The 12,500-nt window shown below is 40.8% G+C and overlaps 1 protein-coding gene across 1 annotated transcript in view; it reads left to right on the top strand.

The window, feature by feature from the left end:
* Positions 1-12,500, top strand: part of ARHGAP42 (Rho GTPase activating protein 42) — a 349,865-nt gene that overhangs the window by 227,050 nt on the left and 110,315 nt on the right. The window lies entirely within an intron of this gene.

The raw sequence follows: 12,500 nt of genomic DNA, 5'->3' as shown, positions 1-12,500 counted from the left end.
GATTTTGGAACATTGTGTTTCTGTTTCATTTTCATTTATCTCAAGGTTTTTTTTTCCCTTCCTTTCAAGATAATTTAAAATTTTCTCTTGATTTCTTCAGTGACACAATGCTTGTTTATTACCGTATCCTTTAGACTCCAGGTGTTTGTGCTTTTTCCCCTGTAGTTGATTTCCTGTCTCATACCATTGTGGTAAAAAAGGATGCTTATTATGAGTGCAGTCTTAAATTTACTTAGACTTGTTTTGTGGCCTAGCATGTGATTCATCATGGAGAATGTCCCATGGGCACTTGAATGTCATTCTGGATGAAATATTATTGAATGGAGTGTTCTATAGATATCTATTAAGTTGATCTGGTCTAATGTGTCATTTAAGGTCCCTTGCCCATTGGGTAGGATCTCTGCTGTTGTGCTGTCTCACCCATTTGTGGGTCACTGACCTAGGAATATGTGTCCTGACTAGACCACATTTATCTCCCTCCTGCCTATCTCACTGTAACTCTATCTGTTGCATCTTTAGTTGGGGAGCACCTTTTCTGCTGGTCTCAGGTCATTCTCATAGACAGTGGTGGAAGGTAGGTCAGGGCTGCTCTCACTCTGCCATCTCACTGTGACTTTGTCTGCTGTGTCTTTGGTTGGGAGGCACCTTCCTGCTGGTCTTCAGGTCATTCTCACAGACAGTGGTGGAAGGTACCTCAGGGCTGCTCTCACTCTGCCATTCTGACCCCGCCACTTGCCGCTGTTTCTTCTGAAGGTCTGTTTTTTTGCCTCCACTGATGGCCCCTCATGATCTAAAGCAGCTCTGCAGCCAACACCTGATCCTTGGTGTTTCACTTCCCCCAAGTTTCAGGCTCGTGATCTTTCCAAAGTTCTTTTATGTTTATGTCCTTTCATGGTTTAAAGGTCTAATTGGTTTTTGATGACTCTCTATATTATCCTATAAGTTCCATAAGTACCGAGTATTCATTATGTGCTGTGAACTATATTGCTTTGTCCAAAAAGTTTGTTCTGGTTTTTCCCTAGGATGTCACACCCAAAAGAACTTTTTGGCCAATCCAATACTAATGCTAAATAATTTATAAGAGATTGCCTCAGTTACTTTTTTTAAGGACTTCTTGAAAGTAAAAGAGAAATTGTTGGTCTCTCAGTCACATTGAGCTCTTTGCAACCAGCCCACCAGGCTCCTCTGTCCATGGAATTCTCCAGGCAAGAAAACTGGAGTAGGTTGCAATTCCCATCTCCAGGTAATATTTACAACCCAGGGATCGATCCCAGGTCTCCTGCATTACAAGCAGATTCTTTACCATCTGAGCCACCAGGAAGCTGAAGGACTTCATAGTTAGTACTATTTTTATTTCTATTATACAGATGAGGAAAATTGAGAAGTAAAATCACCTGTTAAGGCTTCCATAGCTATTAAGTAGTAGAATCAGGATTTGGAAGCAGACTATGACTTATCACTAAAGGCTGTGCTCATAACATATTATATGATATAGATATAATATACTATTTTTATGTAATATTATTTTTTAATCAATAAGACAGATTTTAATGGTTTTGAAGTAAAAATTTTGTTTAAATGCTATCTGAGCTATCCTTGTGTTCTGTGCCTCTGGCAAAAACTAGTATTTTATTAAGTGTAGATCAATTTTCCTCTTTCATAAACTCCATTGCTAAGCAATGGGATACCCTATTATCAAGGATACTCATTAAAATAATCTAGTATCTAGGAGTCTTCTGGGGAGGTGGGTATATGGCAGTGTGTTTTTCAAGAAAGAGCTGCAAGTCTTTGAGTGCTGCACCTGCTTCACAGCTGTGTCATCTCATCACTATGGTTCTCTGCAAGAGAGAGGTTGTGGTTGATAATGATAAGGCTCTTAGCATCTCAGGGCAGACAAGGTAAATGAATGGTGGCATCTCTCCCTTATCCACAACTACTTCCTGGCTTTGAGATTATTTTCTGGATAAATCTGATTTTTCTGAGGCATATGAAACCGATGAGAAGGAATAGTACTCTTCTGATGTAGGTAGTTTTCCTATACCACCAAGCAGCTCATTTTTACACTACCTGTGGAATAGTGTCAGATCCCACAGGTTAAGGGTTCAGTCCTACAAATCTGTAGCATCCACCCCCCCAATCCCCAGACACCAATGGCAAGTTCAAATTATCACCTCTGCTTCTGACTGACTCACTGTAGGTGGGAGGTTCCCACAGTCCTCTCCTTGAATTTGAATAATTGTCTAGAACAGTTTACAGAACTCAAAGAAGCATTGTACTTACTATATGACTCATTTATTATAAAAGAATACAATTCAGGAACAACCAGATGAAAGAGACAGGTAGGATAATTCACATGGGAATGGATGCAGAGCTTCCAAGCTCTCCTAGAACCTCTACAAGTTCACAAACCCTGAAGCTCCCCAAACCCTGTCATTGTGAGGTTTATGGAGGCTTCATAACTTAGGCATAATTGATTGCATCATTGGCTATTGATGATTGAACTGAATCTCCAGGCCCTTTCCCTTTCCCGGAGGTGCAAGGTCGTGGAAAGATGGTGGAATTGAAAGTTCCAACCCTCTAATCACATAGTTGGTTCCACTGACAACCAACGTCCATCTTCTGGGGCTTTTCAGAAGTCACTTTATTAACTTAAACTCAGGTGTTAACGAAAGAGATGTATTATGAATATCAAGATACATTTATCATTTTTATCACTTGGGAAATGCCAAGGGTTTTTGGAAGCCCTGTGCCAGAAATGGGAATGAAGACTATATATTTCTTATTATAAATCATAATATCTCAACTCTCAGCCCCTCCCCCCAAAAGGAAAGTATTTACTAAAATATGACTTTATTTTAGTTCCAAGCAGATATTTCATAAGACTTTTATCCGCAGAAGAATCAAGACCAAAAATCATTATACTCTTTAGCAAATCCCTTTTCTTTTCCTGTCCTTGTCTCTTCCAAACCCAGTCCCCCAATTCACTCAATTCATATATATTTCTCAGACACTTTGGTCTAAAAACATTTACTGACCTTCTACATGGCTGCTGCTGCTAAGTCGCTTCAGTCATGTCCGACTCTGCGCGATCCCATGGACTGCAGCCCACCAGGCTCCCCCGTCCCTGGGATTCTCCAGGCAAGAACACTGGTGTTTGTCATGATAAATGCTGGGTTAGAGGTATGTGCATGTGGAAGGACTGATGCTGAAGCTGAAGCTCCAGTATTTTGGTCATCTGATGAACACAGATGACTCACTGGAAACGTCCCTGATGCTGGGAAAGATCAAGGGCAGAAAGAGAAGAGGGCATCAGAGGATGAGATGGCTGGGTGGCATCACTGATTCAATGAGCGTGAACTTGGGCAAACTCCAGGAGATGGTGAGGGACAGGGAGGCCTGGTGTGCTGCAGTCCATGGGGTCACAAGAAGTTGGACGTGGATGGGCGACTGAACAACAACAGAGATATACGTAGGTACATAATGCTTTGTGGACACAAAAGGCACTTGATCTAATGTGGAAGTCTAGTCTCTGGAAAGGTAATGCCTGAGTTGAATCGAAAGTGAGAGTTTGCCAGGGAAGAAGGGCCTTTTGGGCAGAACAGAGCATAGCAAAGCAGGCAAGAGGTGATGATGGTTTGTGGGCAGAATGTGAGGTCTGCTGGTGTTACCAGAACATAAAATATGAAGTTGGAAGCGTTGGAGATGAAATCAGAGAGCTATGTCGGTGTTGCATTACCAAAGGTCTTATTTGCTTTGCCAAGAGTGGACTTTTTTTCTGTACTTTTGGGAAAATTTCCCTAGGGAAATGTGATAGTAAAAAATGTGTTTTACATTAATTATTCTAACTGAAATATGGATAACCGGTAGGGACAAAAATACCATCTGCAGGAAGACCAGGTCAGTGCTAATTAGTTGGAAGTTTAGCTGGGAGACCTGAAGGCCCTAAATTATTACAATGAATTTGAAATCTAGAAGGGGAATTTTGAAATATACTTTGAAGGCAAAAATCATAGGTAGGACACATGGATGTGGGTGTTTAGGGAAAGGGAGCAATCTGAAGAGGTTTCCTGTCTTAGTTTTTAGACAAAGCTGTGTTTTTCCCCAGCTTTGTGTTCGTTCATACATGCTGACACCCCTCATGTCCATATAGTCATCAAGTCATGAGTGATTTCCTGAATTGGTACCTTGGTGCTTACTCCTGTATTTTTTTTTTTTTAATTCAGGCCCCAGTTATCTCTTGGCTCTACTTCCACTCTCAAATGCTTCTTTTGTTTTGCTGCCAGAGAAATATCACTTAAAATAAATCTAATCTTTCTCTCTCCCTAAGTTCAGTTCAGCTGCTCAGTCATGTCCAACTCTTTGCTACCCCATGGACTGCAGCACACCAGGCCTCCCTGTCCATCATCACCTCCTGGAGCTTGCTCAAACTCATGCCCATCGAGTTGGTGATGCCATCTCATCCTCTGTTGTCCCCTTTTCCTGCCTTCAATCTTTCCCAGCATCAGGGTCTTTTCTAAATAGTCAGTTCTTTGTATCAGATGGCCAAAGTATTGGAGTTTCAGCTTCAGCATCAGTTCTTCCAATGAACATTCAGGGCTGATGGCCTTTAGGATGGACTGGTTGGATCTCCTTGCAGTCCAAGGGACTCTCAAGCGTTTTCTCCAGCACCAGCAGTTCAAAAACATCAATTCTTCAGCACTCAGCTTTCTTTATAGTCCAACTCTCACATCCATATGTGACTACTGGAAAAACCATAGCTTTGACTAGATGGACCTTTGTTGGCAAAGTAATGTCTCTGCCTTTTGTATGCTGTCTAGGTTGGTCATAGCTTTTCTTCCTAGGAACAAGCATCTTTTAATTTCATAGCTGCAGTCACCATCAGCAGTGATTTTGGAGCCCAAGAAACCTCCCTCCAAATAAAAATCTACAAATGATATAAAGCATAGTTTTTAGGGTCTAAAACTTTTCAGCATGTGCAAAAATCTTATTCTTTGGCAGCCATGATTTAACTCCCAAATAGCCTCTTTGCACTTTGAAGTAGTCAAATAATTTTTGGTCCTGACCCATGTCTTGATTTACATTGACTGTGCACTGGTCCCCTTTGTCTGACTAGTGCATTTTATTTTTTGCTTTGCTTTGTCCCTTTACCCCTAAACTATTCGGGCCTTAAACATACACAGTATGTCTTGCTCATGTTTGTCCCCTAGAGACCTGATTGCTCAGTATTCATTGAATGAATAAATCAGAGTTTTTAGAAGGGAAGGGTAGTCTTCCCTAGATCATTCCTAGAGAAACGCACTAAAGAAAAAAAATGTATATAATAAAATGCCCTGAACCAAAACCCCTGTGTAATGTGGGCAGAGGCTGAACAAGTTGCAGCAATGGAAGTACCTGAAAGATATGCTTTTCATTGTATGTATTTTTGAACTAGCATGGTGGGGCAAGCTAGCTGTGTCCTCGGAGTAATCTATTGCTCTGAAAACAGATACTTTGTAGCTCCTGATCTGCATCAAATTATAACCAACAGCAGTTTCTTGAATAGTCTGCTTACTAATTGGTAAAAGTGATCCTATAAGCTTATCCCTGATTCACATTGTCAAATCTGGTGTCTGAGTCCTGTGTTTAGAAAGTGTGATAAAAAGAAGTCATTTTTGTATTTATAAATGGAACTGACTATGTATGACATCTGTCCAGAACCAAGTGAAGAAGAAAATAATATTCTCAAAGAAGGACTTGTAGTTGCTTCTAGACAGGTCTTAAAATACCAGGGTTCTAGTCAGTCACCATAATTCCCTTGTACTGTCAAGTTAGCTATTGATTTTCTCTGCCCGTAAAACAGAAGCACTTTTTAATCTCTGGCTTTCCATGTAAACCCCGTGACTGAGCTCTCAGAAAGAAGATTCCTAGCCCGCTCGGTCCTATTTATTAGTTGTTAGTACCTCATGTCTACCAGCATCATCAAATATACTAAGTACTTTAAAAATTCTTCCCTATGACTAACCTAAATAACTCAGGTGTAGTCCATTTCCTTCTGCTGTTTCCTCAACTGGAGTTGGAGAGCAGGTGGCCACCATGTGAAATACTCAGATTTTACAAGCAGCTGAAAGAACTTGTACATTACTTCCTTCACCTTGGATTTCCCTCCTGTGCTCATCCCTCCAGGATGCCAGAAGCGTTTGAATAACGTGGTTTCAGGTCGAGGGATCATTTTAGAAGAAATGACAGAATCCCTTTTCAACCAATGCCACTCTTTAGAGAACAGGTAGCAGGGTGTGTGTGTGTATGTGTTTCTTTATGGGATTAAATTAGAGCTTTTTGAGTCTTAGGGTTTTAAATTGTACCTTTAGGCTGTTCTAAATTTATTTTATCCAGCTTAAATTTATTGAACTTAAGATTGGATTTATGGTAAAGAGAGAGGATATTTGGAATCTTGTTGTTGTTGTTCAGTCACTTAGTCGTGTCTGACTCTTTGTGACCCCATGGACTGCAGCAAGCCAGGCTTCCCTGTCCATCACCATCTCCCGGAGTTTACTCAAACTTATGTCCCTCGAGTCGGTGATGCCATCCAACCATCTTTTTCTCTGTCATCCCCTCGTCCTCCTTGGACTCTGAGAGAGAACAAATGGATAACTCCTATTCTTAGCCTTTGCACTAAAATGAACTTTTTAATAAACTCTAGGTGTATTGTGAATAATATACAAAGTAGATGTGGTTGGGCTAAAACATTCCTTTTCACTAATTTGGAATGACCACGGTGAATGACCCAAAGGCCATCAAATAAGAGTTAAGGGGAGAGAAAACTTGAAATCAAAAATAATTGACAGAGAGCACAGATGGCTACTCTTTTCATTTAACTCACTGAAAGAAAATTATATCCTTTGGTATAAAGTTTAACTTCCTTTGAGAAGTAAGTATTTTTGGATATTAAATCTATGAAAATTATAATACCTAAATATTTCTGTTGATTGGCATGTCAATAGTTGGAAGAAATAATATAAATTCATATTAATCAATTTTGGAGTTTTTGCAGCTGCAAAACTAAACTTTTAGGAACTACTTTTGCTAATTCTATTTAGTAAGCTCCCTGATAAAGAATAATTCTATTTCATAAATCAAGCTCTATGTACACTTGGTGGAAAAATTTAATTTAGCTTTCTTCATTGTTCACTTTAACATCTTGGTTGTTTTAAGGCTCAAAACTAAACTAAGATTGTCATTAAAAATATTTGTTAATTATTTCTTGAGAAATAGTGAATTACTCCATGCCTGGGAATTAAGCTCACATTTTACTAACCAAAGTCTTTTAGTTTTTCTATGTTATTTGATAAATGAGGAAGAGTTAAGCATTGTTTGTGAGTGATGTTTTTCCATTTTAGCGCAATTGGCATTCCATTAAAAATAGTGGAGATTGGAGATCCCTAATAATGGAGATTTCTCAGTTATCCACTGTTCTACTCCTATGATCTGAAGTATTCTGCCAAATAGTCCTTCAGGGTATTTCAGTTTAATAGCATCAGGTTTGACCAGCCCTCCCCTAGTTGGCGTCGTTATAAATATGGTCTAAACTTCAGGGAGCTGTAGGAATGGTAACTTTGGTAATGTCGCAAGAGGCGACGATGACTCTAGACTACACAGACTACATCTCACAAGTGTGCTGATCGTGTTTATAGGATGAAACAGAGAGACTTCTTGTTTATAAAGCAGAAGTGATATGTAGCTGTTTAAACTTCAGGCACAAACAGCACTGCATGCTCAACCCACGCAGTGAAGGGTATATTTTTGTGAATGAAAACTGAAATTTCTTCTGAAGTTTGTGGCTTAAGTCACGTGGCTTGAAAGTAGCCAAGTGGTAGCAGTGCCCCCGGCCTCCACATTTAGCTGCCGAGTGGATGGCTCCCAGTGCTGGCAGCTTGCGGTGCTTTCTCTCCTTCCTTTAAGCTCTTCATGTTCTTGGCAATTAGTGTGACATTTTGAGGATTGGCTCTTGTCTTTGGAGTATAAAACCCTAAGCTCAATAAGACTGAGGAGCAACTAAGATTATAGTAGCTGAAAGTGAACGGGTAGCTATTTCTCACTAATCGCTACCTTATCGACTGCTGATATTGATCTTTTTATATCAGGGATTGTTTGCCAGCTGGCAGGCCCACACCATCAATGGCCATCCCTCCGAAGTGGTTCTTTTGGTGGGTATACCTAGGAAAAGCATTATGTAGAGCAACGAAGGAGAAATAATCATGTTCGTGTTTTCAGTAATCGATCACTTCTTTATATGCTACTTGTCTCCAGAATGTCTAAGCTGGTCATTGAGTCCAACTGTTAGGCAACAGATAAGATGACCAAGGCCCCAGAGTTATTCAGTGTTCCAGGTAATACGATTGGTGATTACTTCTAGAGGATGGCCATGACTATGTGACAGCGGTTACAGAATGGGCTGGTTATAATTCGTTCACTCGGCAGTTACACATTGAGACTTCTCTACTGGGAAATACCGCATTAGCTGATAGCCTAGTAAAGGATTTCTCAGCCTCCACACTGTTAACATGTTGGGCTGAATCAGTCAATCAGTATCTCTCTCTCTCTCGGACTCTATCTCCTTGTCTTTCCACTCATCTGTATCCTAGGGAAGTCCCTCAGTCTGGCTGTTGAAATTAGACCTTTAGGCAGAAATACCTGCAATAATAACTTTTTCGTGGAACTGTTCTCATGAAAGTACAACTCTTTTTAAGAGATGAACCTAATGCTGGAAGTCAGGGAAGGCAGAGCAGAGGAAATGAGCAGAAAGGACATATTCTGCAGTGCCTGATCAGACCCTTTTCTTCCTTTGTGGGAGCAAAGGTTCAGGGAGGAGCACCAGGCATTTCTGGGAGGCTTCTGGAAGCTACCCCCACTGCAATGCTTCTGCTCCTATTCTTCAAACGAAACTTACTCACATGGACACATCTCCTTGGTAGGAGATTGGGCAATGTATTCTGTATTTGTGGCAGCTGTCTGCCCTGCTATAATCTGGGGGGTTCTATTACTGTGAAAAAGGATGGCACGCAGCCAAAAAGGGCTTTTGATAAAAGCAGTAGAAATTTAGAATTCCATGAATTCTGCACACAGGAGAGGGCTGTTCCAAGCTTGGACTCATGTGACTAATTCTTTGACCTTGACCAAGGCACTTCAATCCCATGGAGGATGGGGATCATTTTCTTTTAAAATGTTAAAATTGAGTAGTTGTGTTAGTTATGCTCATGTTGAGAAAGATCTTGTAGTTTAGTTTGAACTCCACCCTTCTGCTGTTTGAGTGCCTATGGTTAATTTCCATGAACCTCTTTTTTCCACAGTATAATATGGGAGTCATGATAACGTACTCTTTCTTTCCTATTTATAAACATGATCTTCTTGAAAACCCTCTGATAGCAAAATATACAAAACAGGCTCTAGAGAACAAGGTTGTGAATGAGTCTGCAAATCCCTTGAAAATGTTATACTTTTATTATCTAAAGTTGTAAATATAGCGCCCTCAATAAAGATAAAATCTTGTATCTGCATCTTAGGAATGTGTGTGTTGTTGTTGGGCACAGTTTATGCTCTTCCCAGACCCTTGGGGTTTGCTCAGAAGAGAACTCTGGCCGAGGATTGTCGCTTCTTATTCCTCACAAGCGATGCACAGCCTCGCAGTCCCGTTGGCTCTTCCCCATCGTGTCTGGACCCTTTATGGAGTGCCGGGGGAGCCCTGGGTTCTGGCCCCTCACACAGCTGTTGAGCAAGCAGATGACAGTCCAATAAGACGCAGGAGAGTTCTTATCCATGGGGCAGATGTTGACCAATTAGAAAGTGGCAGGGAAATCCTTGCTTACCCAACTGAATTGTCCAGAGGTGTGTTGGTTTTGTGAAACCTGAATGGAGGTCTGCCTTATTGCATGAGCAACTGGCTGTTTCTCCTCCTGTTTCTGCAGTTAGTTCAGGAATAAATGCTTGTATTTTCCTTCCTCCTTTCCTGTCTCTCTTCCCTTTCTCTCTCTCTCTCTCTCTCTCTCTCTCTCTCCCTCTCTCTCTCTCCCCCCTCCTGCTCCCCAGGGATTGCATCCAAGCTGTAGCAGGCAAGCTTTGCCTCTGGCTCTGTTTTCTAGGAATTTTGCTCTAAAAAAGTATAATATTAGCATAATATGTGAAATTAAATTCTACTTGCTATGACTTTCACCCTGGGAGTTAAGGAAAGACACCTCTGTCTGTTTCAGTCAGATGCAGGCTTCTCATGAGCATGCTCTTTAATAAGTGTCAGCCTTTTGTCCTCAGGTTAGTTCTTCCTTACATGTTATCAGTGCTTTTTATTTTTTATTTATTTATTTTTTTTTATTTGTTTCTAGTAAGAGAGTCATTTAGGGCATCTAGTCTGCCATCCTGCTGGAAATGGAATAATCTTATGAAATTCCAAGTTGAATGCAACTTATTTTTGTTACTAGAATTTCTTTCTTGACACAAAGCACCAGTGACTAAAAAGTCACACAATTTGGATCAAGTTTAGCAGAAAGAGTAAATGAGAATTGTTACAACATAAATGGAAGTGTAGTTCTATTTTTTTTTTTCTTAGGTTTTAGGAAACATTCTCAGGCTTATTTTTATATGAGATATTCTGCTAAAGTAATATTTCCAACTAAAAATTATCAGAAATATTGTCTTCAATTATAAGTCAACTTTCACTTTCATAGACTATTTCATTCTGAGAACACAAATGCAATAAGTGAAAAATGGTAAATATAAAGTAGGCAAAACAGAAGTGTACCATTTGAGACATTAAATATGCTTTTTTTTTTTTCGTTTCATACATGACATTTCACATGTTTCAATGCCATTCTCCCAAATCTTCCCACCCTCTCCCTCTCCCACAGGGTCCATAAGCCTGTTCTATACATCAGTGTCTCTTTTGCTGTCTCGTATACAGGGTTATCGTTACCATCTTTCTAAATTCCATATATATGCGTTAGTATACTGTATTGGTGTTTTTCCTTCTGGCTTACTTCACTCTGTATAATAGGCTCCAGTTTCATCCACCTCATTAGAACTGTGCTTTTTATTTTTTTAACTGAATATTTAATTTCATTCTCCAAGGTCTCTGTCAAGCAAGAAGAAGAGAAATTTGAATGTGGGTGTAAAGCAGAGCTTTGTGTTGCTTTTAATTAGGAAATCCCTATATTCACTCAGGATAATTTTCCAAACTTTCTGTCTGGAGTGTGTTCCACACACCCTGCCTGGAGTTTGCTCAGTTGTGTAACTTAGTTTTATCCATGATGTCATGCCAGAGCCCATAAGATTATAGCGACTCCAAGTACTATCCACCCACCCAATCCCAGTCCGCTCTGTCTTCACACAGCCCAAGAGACAGTTAACAATCAAACATCATCAGAAACTGTCAGCAGCATTCTCTGTCTCTCCCACGGTCTAAAGTGGCATTATAAGTTCCTCCTCCGCTTCCCACTCTGTTTTTTTTTTTTTCCCTCTTTTTTCCTATTTCATCCATTTGTTCTCTTTAATGTTTTTCAGTGCAGTAATTTTCCCTATAAACACTGACTTTGCTATGTCCTACACATTTTAACATTTAATTTTAAATCAGTTCAAAATGCTTTTTAAAAATCTCTTTTCAGATTTCTTTAACCCATGTGTCATTTAGAAGCTTCTTTAATCTCTAAGTATTCTGTGATTTTCCAGCTATCTTTCTGTCATTGATTTCTAGCTTATTTCATTGTACTCTGAGAATGGTTTTTTTGTTTTTGTTTTTGTTTTTCCAGTAAACAACTTAGTCTTTTTTATTTGCCCAAGGCCAGCTGTTGCAGGCACTGAGGCCCCAAGACTTCCAGAAGGGATGAGGGTTGGGGGAGTCACCCTGCCTCCCAGGTGCTGCCTGCCCCATCCTGCTTTCTGCAGGAGATGGGAGAGTAGATAAAGTGTGCCCTTGCACCATCAAGTATCTCAATTTTGTGTGTGTGTCAGTCGCTCAGTCGTATCTGACTCTTGAGACCCCATGGGCTGTAGCCCACCAGGCTCCTCTGTCCAAGCGATTCTCCAGGCAAGAGTACTGGAGAGGGTTGCCATTTCCTTCTCCAGGGGATCTTCCCGACCCAGGGATAGAACCCACATTTCCTGCATTGCAGGTGGATTCTTTACTGTCTGAGCCACCAGGGAAGTCCCCTCAGTTTTCAGACATTATAAAAATTCAATTGTCATTAGAGAGGAAACTGAGGCACATTGACCCCCCCACCCCAGGCCTCTATTTGCCAGTCCAAGGTCTAGCGTACACCCTCCCGCTCTCCACCCCCAGTGGAATGAGCTGCACATAAGCAGTCTTTTGCCCTGTGTGTGGGGGGGAGGGTCTCAGGAGCCCATCTGGTGGCCTGTGTTGGGGAGACTGGCCAGGGTCAAGGGCTGTGGGTGGGGGAGCAGGAGGAGGGGTGTGGTTGGAGGAGCAGCTGCTGTGTGTGTGTGGGGCGGGCGGTCAATGCTGAATAGGGGACCCCAGC

The sequence above is a fragment of the Bison bison genome, unplaced genomic scaffold (assembly GCF_000754665.1).
Source record: "Bison bison bison isolate TAMUID 2011002044 unplaced genomic scaffold, Bison_UMD1.0 scf7180017864262, whole genome shotgun sequence".
Classification (NCBI taxonomy): Eukaryota; Metazoa; Chordata; class Mammalia; order Artiodactyla; family Bovidae; genus Bison; species Bison bison.
Note: the sequence above shows the minus strand (reverse complement) of the source record. Positions and strands in the feature narration are given on the sequence as shown.